The sequence below is a fragment of the Drosophila montana genome, unplaced genomic scaffold (assembly GCF_035044405.1).
Source record: "Drosophila montana isolate Dmon_TW-CO22-7 unplaced genomic scaffold, ASM3504440v1 contig_3733_1, whole genome shotgun sequence".
NCBI lineage: Eukaryota > Metazoa > Arthropoda > Insecta > Diptera > Drosophilidae > Drosophila > Drosophila montana.
The window spans coordinates 6629968-6639117 of record NW_026998620.1 but is presented as its reverse complement, the minus strand read 5'-3'; the positions used below and the strand labels follow the sequence as shown (position 1 = coordinate 6639117).

At 40.0% G+C, this 9150-nt stretch overlaps 1 long non-coding RNA gene across 3 annotated transcripts; it reads right to left on the bottom strand.

Moving 5' to 3' along the window:
• Window positions 1-781: 781 nt before the first annotated feature.
• LOC135436601 (uncharacterized) lies at window positions 782-6547 on the bottom strand. Of its 3 annotated transcripts, none has more exons than XR_010437558.1 (3): window positions 5980-6547; window positions 1056-1191; window positions 782-995 (listed from the first exon to the last, which is right to left on the bottom strand). It is a non-coding gene; the product is annotated as an uncharacterized LOC135436601 (long non-coding RNA). The 3 variants fall into 3 exon arrangements; XR_010437559.1 differs by having other exon boundaries at window positions 794-1191; window positions 5980-6128; window positions 6183-6547; XR_010437560.1 differs by having other exon boundaries at window positions 804-1191; window positions 5980-6374; window positions 6432-6547.
• Window positions 6548-9150: the final 2603 nt, after the last annotated feature.

Sequence of the window (9150 nt, the reverse complement as noted above, 5' to 3'; positions counted from 1 at the left end):
TGTTTGCGTAATTCCAAAATATCAAAATTAAATCTTCACAAAACGAACTCATAAAACTTACAGTTAAATTGCAAATGGTTCCTCGTTAGTGTAAAACTAGTTGTAAAAGTGCTAAACAAAAAAAAAAAACAAACAAACAAAACAAAAATTAAGGATGAATATATTCATACATATATTTTTTTTATACATTTGCTAATTAAAAACTACACCAACAAATCAGCGCTCATCAATATTTATCTCAACTAATTTTGTGTACATATTAACTAAAAGTTCTCCTTAAAACATTTTGTTATCTACGCTCATACATAATATATGCTTAGATCGCCTATATACATATGCATATATACATATATTTTTTATAAATATTTAATTTTTTAAATAGTCGTTTTTAGTAATTTATATTTTTATTGCAAAAAAGAAAACCTAAAAAAAAACACACACACACACGTCAGATTGTAAAAAGTTTATAAGACATTAAATACATATATTTATACAAAATGAAAAATATTAAAATAGTAGTTACATACATACAATTGTAATTTAGTGTTGTACTTACGATTTAGTCTAAACAATTTTATGAAATTTTAGTAATTAAAAAATGAATTGAAAAACTACAAGAAAAAAAACACAAGCTACAAAAAACGAACAAACAAAATGCAAAAGAAAAAAAAATATGAAAAAAAAAACAATAAAAATTTGTATGAATGAATTCTCAAAACAACGTTTTATTATTTGAGCCAATGGCAGCTGCCCCACTGAAATGTGGCAACGCTGTGCACAAGGTGACAGCAGCAAAGATGGCGACGCATTTCAAGTGTTGAACAACAATAGCAGCAATCGGGAAGTGTTTGGCATTCCTTCAAGCAAACATTGACTAATAAACAGCCATGTTTACGACAGCAACAAGTGTAAGCCGCAAAAAAGATGGCAAGTCAAACGATTGTCATAACATCTGAATTAAACTTTAATTACAATTCCATACCGCAAGAATGCATCTAAAAGGCGACAAGAACGGGCAAAAGTGCGAATAATAAGTGAAATATGTAAATATGTACATATCTGTGCAATGCCAGAAAACATCAAAAGTTGTTATTGCTGACGGAATTTGTTTTGTCTTCTTGCTGGGCATTTTCTGTGTTCTAGGATCTGAGTGAAGCACCGTGGGACCAAGCGTCAAGGAATGCAAGTGAGCTAAAAAAAAGAAAAGAAAAAAAAGAATGTGAATGAGTCATAGGACATAAATATACTCGAGAATTATCTGAGACATGTTTGGAGTAAACAGAATCGTTTTAGTTTAATTTAATTTGCGCATTAATTTATCGTACTGCTAATTAATCCACACCAAGAACAAAGCCATTTCTTAAACTCGTTCGCAATTTGCACACTCAGGTGTGCATCGTGGCCCATAGTACCTGCAGCCATCGTACAGAGGCTGCTTGGGTATGCCACAGCCACAGCCGCAGTCTCTGGTCGCTGCAACAAAGCATTAACAATAAATTCTCGCATGCCATTGTGAAATTCTCACAATAATCATAAATAATACTTTATTTTTACTTCTTAAACGGGTGCCTGTTAATGAAGTTGCCGAGCTGTGCGTATGGGTATGCGTATCCCAGCCTTTGCCTGTTGGCTGCGACTAGCTTTACATATCTTTTGTTGCCTGTCAACATGGGCCACAAATATCATAGATATGGCTATAGCCGCATCATAGAGATGCGCGCGAAGCGAGACTCGTCCAGCCGCCTAATTAAGCAACTTTAAACTTGGCAACACAAAGTGGCAAGTCATTTGGACAGTGGGCAGTATAACTTAATGTGTGTGTGTGTAGTCGCTGGCGTATCATTTACAAAACAATTACGTATACGCCACGGCGGCAAGATGCATCGCAGCGAACGAGCTCCACTTGAATACTAAACCATTAAAAATGCCCTATGAAAATATTATGTTAGGCTGTTGTGGACACACGATGCCCCAACGTGGGGCAGAGACCGAGCCGTGACACTGCTCATTCAAGAATTCATGGGCCATGCTCTTGATTTGTTTACCAAGATCGTTTACTCCACATTTTGTCATTTCACGGCCCGTGTGGCTTGAGCTGGACGCGTCTATTACTTGGCACCTAATTGTGTTTACGTAGGCGTCCGGGCTCCGGTCCGGTCCGGTCCGGTTCGGTTCGGTCCTTCATGAAGTGCCAGGGCAAACTCCAAATTAACTCATTGAAAGCGCGTTTCAATTATGTTTAGACAAACAACAGGCCTGGGCACAGGGTTGACAGTAATAATACAAGGTCTGTCAACGGTTTCAACGCGGCGGCGGTTCCAAAATATACTTATATATCCCAGACTCATTTCGTATTTAATGCCTTTGTCTGCGTCTCGCGGCCAGTTGAAAAATGTTTGGCTCAATTCTCATAATGCCAAGCCAAAGAACAACAACAACAGCAGCAACAACAACAACAGCAGCAACGATTGCAGCATTCAGGAAAAAAAGATCAACAAAAAGTTTGTGTTCTTGTTCTCATTCTTGTCTCTTTAGCTTGTCTCGTATATAAAGTTCTGTAGTCGCGTTTTCGGTTGTGTTTTTTTTTTCTCATTTTTTTTCTGAATCCATCGTGCATTCATTGTCCGCGCCTAATCGCTATAAAAGATCTCGCTTTTCATCTTCGTGACGCTCAACTGCGTTGTTGTTGATCTTGAAAATTTGCTCTAAACGAGCAACGCGAACAACAAAAACAACAACAACAACAACAACAGCTGCCAGATTCAAAATCAAAATAGTAAACTGAGCTATCGGATTGTTGGATTTAAATGTGTTCAGCGCACATGATCGGAAATTGTTGCTGCTCTCCGAGGATTGGGCTATGCACACTGAGAGAAATTCGAGACTAATTAATATCAAAATCGAATTGGATCTGAAACTTATGAGAATCTGTTATTTATTTATTTAATTTATAACCGATAAAACCTAAGAATTTATTACATAAAAATACATCAAGCGAAAAGTAAAAATTCAAAATGATCTTCATTAACTTTAAGTTAAAAAATATAATAATTGAAATAAATTTTGATAAAGGGAATAGAAATAGTCAAGAGTTTAAAAAAAGGGTTAACAAATAAGAAATATAGGGTAAGTGAAAAGTTGGAAGATCTCATATAGCATATCAAAAAGGAGAAATAGTTTGTAAATTTACGATAAATGCCTTGCTTTCAAAGTACTTAGGACACCTGGACACAAACACAAATTCTACATCCTGGTATCATAACATCCGATCCTGACATTATAAACAACTCAGATCAACTTACAGCTTTTGAAAAAGCTTTAGTTTTTGTAGGGATATATTAATTGATATAAACCCCGTTTCGCTCAAGTCTTAGCTAGCAACAAAGTATCAAAGCACCCGAATATTGTGCTCAGTGTACGCTACTCATATTTCAAAATGTGGCTTAAAACACACACCGCTAACCCATAAGTGCCCCATAATTTAATGAGCCTCATTCATTCATTCATCTCCACAAATGTGTATCCCGAACTAGATATGCACACACAGCTCCAATTCTATTAAATAGCAGCCCAGCGAAGACGACGACGACGACGACGACGACGACGACGACAAACCGAAAATGAGATGAATAAAAAAAAAGGTCATCTTATCATAAATAAACTGACATAAAATCAAGAATCAAATTCAAAGCGAAGACAGCCCAATACAAGGCAGCCAGCAGACGCGGGGCAGGCAAGAAACAAATCCGTGGCCAAAAAGTACATTGTGGAGAATTACACAATAAATGAAATGCAGACCAATGGAGCGCACTGTCTGAGCAGACAGACAGACAGACAGACGGACAGACAGACAGACGGACGGACGGACAGACTTGGCACGGAAAGACGCCAGACAAAAAGCGCAGAGAAAAATGATTCACTATGGAATTTTATGAGCTGAGAACATTTTCAGACTGCCTTCAATGCCATGGGATACAAATGCGAGTGTGCGAGCATTTACCAGCTGGAAGCTGGGAGCTCAGCAGCGGCAGCTCATCAACTGCAGTAGCCACGCATAGATACTTATATAGGAAAAGTATTATTGTCTAGTCGCATGCAAATGAAATCGATAAAATATTAAAGTGAAAAGCCAGTAGATGCAGCGATATGGGAACCGAGCTAATTGAGTGTGAAAAGGTTGCGAGAGCGCTGAGACTTAGCTCCGGAGATTATCAGATTATCGGGCTAACTCGTAGATACGCTGGGGCATTGAGCCCGTCCAGGCCCCGTTCAGGTAGCGCCGCAGCCATTTAGGGCTAATAAATATCATTTAAACGGACAGCAGACAAAACGTTCAACTTCATTTCGACTGTTATAATTTATTTAACATAGCCAAATACAAATCCAGCCAAGTCCGCAGCTTCCTTCTGGTGACCAAGTCCCGGTCCAAGTCCAAATCGAAACTCTTCTACAGCTGCTGCGCTTTGGGTTTGTCTGCGTTGTCGCTGCATAATTTGTCGTCGCTTGTGTTTTTTGTTTTGTTTTTGTTTTTTTTTTTCAATTTGGGGTTTGTTTTTGTTCTTGTATCTTGTAGATACATTTGTAAGTTGGAGTCGCTTTAATTCGTTTGAATTCTGTTGGCCAGCGCCAGCACGGGATCATCGTGTGTGTCTCCCGAGCGATGCTGCTTCTGATCTCTAGTTGGACTTCGCTTTACTTTTTTTTCTTTTTTTTTTTTTTGTTCTTATTAATGATGTGGGAACTTCTGTTCGCTAAGCTGCTTTGGCCCGGCGCTGATTTGTGTTTTGTGTGCTGTCTGCGTTGCCTTGTAATGCGCCCATTAAGATTTCATTAATTATGAGCAATACTTTCATTAATATTGTAAACAAGTATCTGGAAACTCATCCGACTTGAACTCTTTAAGCTGCGCCTGTAGGGTGGAGGCGCCATTTTTGCACTGTGACCTGATTTTATGAACTTAACGTCTTGTGGGGTCAGTCAGCAAAATCAATTACGAAATCAGGGTTTTTTCACATAAATTAACTCTAAAAATATTGTTATAATCTTGTTTATATCAAGTATGACATATACGAAGGCCAGAACAAAACTCTTAACTAAACGCTCACTATCGTTTATATTAGTTTCTCATAAGTACAAAAGTTTGTTTAGACCCAGAAAGAGGTTAGTACATGATATAGATAAGTTTCCTTTTGCTTATCTAAAACCTGTCAACAAGTCTGTCAATTATATAGAAAGTATTAAACAACAAAAATTATCCTGAGTGAAAGAATTCGAATATATTGGAGAATTATTTTTGTCGAAAGTCAACTTTACCGTCTGATCAGAAATATACGTGCTAATGAGCCATACAAATATTCCAATTCTAGACAATATTAGGGTATTAGATGTATATGTATGTACATTTTATCTATTCTTTATAACCTTTTTCACAATATCTTTGTAGTTGAACTAAGAATTGGTTAACGATGCTTCAAAAATGGTCAGATTGACCCATAATTTAGCTTTCTTGAAAAACGAAACATTTATGAACAAACAGATGATGGCGAAATGTAAGTTTAAGCTCTACGGAAATGCGTACGGAGCTTACATATTCAGAGAAACAGAAGAAAGGTGTCAATATACAAAAACTGTTTACGATTTGGTATTGGTTTATTTGCCATTGACAAACAGAACCCAAGAAAAGGCAACCCAAGAGAACACATATTGAAAAACTTGAAATAAATCAAGCACATGTCACATGAGAGAGACGCAGATGGAGAGAGGAGAGGGATGAGAGGGAACCTGGCTCGAAGCGCTAGTGCTCATAATCATATTGATTGATGTATTACAATAGTTTGTGGAAGTACACGGATCGTCTCGCGGCTGTAAAAAGCAGCTATAAAAACTACAAAACACCAGGCACCAGGCACGAGAAGAAGGCCCAAAGAACCCAACAAGAGTTACAAACCAAATGAGTTGAAAGTGTGTTTGTATTCTTACCTGCAACTACAGAGCATCCGACAAGATTGACATGCGTACGAGCTGGAGTTGCCGCCACTTCCCCCCTGCTGCCCCTGCGGCCTGTGGATGCACGAAAACAATGCCCCGAGAGCCCCGAGTGGAACTGACTGCCAACTGCCAACTGCCAACTGCTAACGATGTGGCCATTGAGGGCATACTATATAAATAATGGAAATGCATACTAATTAAATTGTGAGAACTTTGCCTTCGCCTTTGTGGATCTTTGCCTAATGCCAGCCAGCTCCATGATTTGCACTCATCTTCAGCCGACTCCCCTGCACTCCCCTGCATTGATGCTTCGTGGATGCCTCAACGAGACGCCAATTATCACCAGCTGCCCAGCGGAGTGTGAGAATGTGAGAGTGTTTGTCACTCTAACTGAATATGTCAATATTATGCATTATCGACTGGCTGTCAAACTAAATGCTTGCCCAATCGATTGCGTCCGTTCTTTTCTGATTACCAAATGATTTCGTTACTGATTTTAATGAGCTCCTTGTTATTTTGACTCAATGCAAAAATATAACATTTTCTCTGTATTTCTCAGACTGACTCATTTTAAAAATTGACAGAGTTATTTAAGGCGTGTTTCCTCGATTGCATTAAATCCACCTTGCTCTGTGAGAAAGGCGGGAAATTGTCGAAAACCCTTAGCCGCGATTGAAGGACTAACTCTTGGGCCGGACAAAGCCGGGTAATACCTTGAGGGCAATAACTGTTTAGTTTTTGATAGCAATAATATAATCGCACTTTCCACATTTTTAATAAGAGCCAATTATGCCACACAAGGGCTAGATCTGTGTGTTCTTCTCTGTAGAGAGAGAGAGAGAGGGAGGGAGATGCACCAAAATCTGAACTCCAATTGGATATCACGACTTGCTAAAACCTGGCCGAGTACGGACAAGTATGACAACAACGACTTTGATCAGAACAATGACAACAACTTAACTTTACACACATTGAGCCGCAAATCTGCAAAGGCGTGGAAATGCCAAGTTTCTCCCTTCTCTCTCTCTCTCTGTCTCGCTCTCTCTCTCTCTCTCTATGTGTCTCTAATTGCCAAAGCCCAAAAAAGAGCCAACACACACATAGAGTACATTGAAAATGTGAACAATTGAACAAGTTGCAGGCCTTTGGGCGTCTGCTGCTGATGGAAGGAAGCTATTGGATAGCTACTTGCCGCGTTCCACAATGCCTTCTTTTAGTTACCAGATACTCCCGAACGGTCCTCTGACAACTTTGAGTGCGCGCACAATAGAACCGAAAACACGTCGAACAATTACGGTACTCGTACTCGTACTCAGATCATTCCCAGTCCATGGGACCGCTAGACGCCTCTTGTTCCTGCTGCTGCTGATGCTGTTGTTCGTTCGGCTTGGAAAATGTCCAAACATTGTCGGAAATTTGTTAACTTTAATTTCTGTTGCATTTGGACAGGCTGGCCGAATAGTCGGCCTGTTCATTGGAAAAGGCTTGCGGATGATTTTTCCAAAGAACCGAGCGAAAGTCGCGGGCGTTGTGCCATTTCCATTCAACTGTTCAACTGGTCCTCCTCCTCTTGTTCTAGCTGTTGCTGCTGCTGCTGCTGTTGTTGTCTTTTATTGGCCAGCTAATCGAAATTATGACAATCCTGGCAATAGCTTTAACGGTTCTCTGCTGCCATTTCGAGTTGCCGTAAATTTGTTTGTCAACTTGTCCGACAGCCTCAGCCGAATTGAATGTGGGCTCTATTAGTTGGTGCATTAGCCTGAGCATTGCCATGCTCGGTGGGTTATGAGATGCATTTGGACACAATTCTTTGCAGGCAATTATGGTATTATTATTGTGTAATAAATTTTGTATTTACGACATATTTCCAAATAGTGTAATATATTGAAGGGGATGTCCCTTGTCCCTTGATGCCTTGTCATCAGGCAAAATTCTGCTCATATTATAAATTCCTCATTTATTTTCATGTGAGAGATGAAAGTCTGCATTATATTATATATTCTGTATCTCTCGATAGTTGGTTCATAAACAAAGATATTGAATTATATGCAATATATACATATTTATAGTAATTGTTTGCATTTTTGCTAGTTATGTTAGCCATGATACAGGTGACATTCGCAAGCCAAATACGTAAGGTTAGGCACCTAGAAAAAGCGAAAGAAATACTTACAACTCTCTTATGACAGCGATGATGCCAAAATTGAGAGTCGGAGTCCATAAACGGAAGCGAGAGCTCATCAAAGGCGAGCCAAACAAAGTGGCTTTCAGCATAGGTGACATTTTTCGAATATCCAAAGAGATGCAATACAAACTGAAATATTTCGTTGCATGCGGCGGGACAAAAGCTTTCTCAGCCATTGGAAACTAGTTCTCTGCAGGCACACACAGATCACAAATCAATTTAACGATGCACTAGCCCAGTTCGAATCGTAGATCTCTCGGTTCAGATCTGGCCCCGATGCTGGGCCACATCAATTGCAATCGCTGTTCATTCACTATCCGACTGGGAAACTGGAAAAGGCTGAAGACTGCAACTGTCAACGGCGGCAGCGGCAGCGGCAGCGACGGCAGCTTGGACTTCCTGTTGTCGCGTCATTATTGTCCATCATCATTTCCATTCGTAATGAGGCGCTGGCTGCTAAAATGAAGTCGATCTGCAGTTCATTTAGATGCCGCCACAGAGCCACAAATAGCGGGGGCTGTTTTGGCCCTGCACGATTCTGGCCGCCGATCAGCTGTGCCTCACTTGGCCGCCTGTGACAATTTCTTGCATTGTGCTGCACCACCGACCCACCACCCCACCACCAACCCACCACCCAACCCCCCAACCAGCGCTGCACAAAAACTGGCATAATGCATGGCCCGAAGAGCCAGTCGGAGGCTTATGTACAACATTTACTATGTTCGCTGACATTCTTCGCGTAATTCTTCAATTTCAATTGCATACTACGCTAGACTAGCTCCAGCTCCAGCTCCAGCTCCAGCTTCAGCTTTGGCTTTGAGCTGTTCTCTGTCCTCTTGGTTGTTGCTACCAGTTCTTTTGTAAGTTTTGTTTCTTTTTTTTTTTAGCTCTGTTTTTTTATTCCATTGCTAACAATTGTCGCGACATTTTTCTAGGTAAAACTCACGATCAATTGGCGACACGCTTCTTCTTGGCAG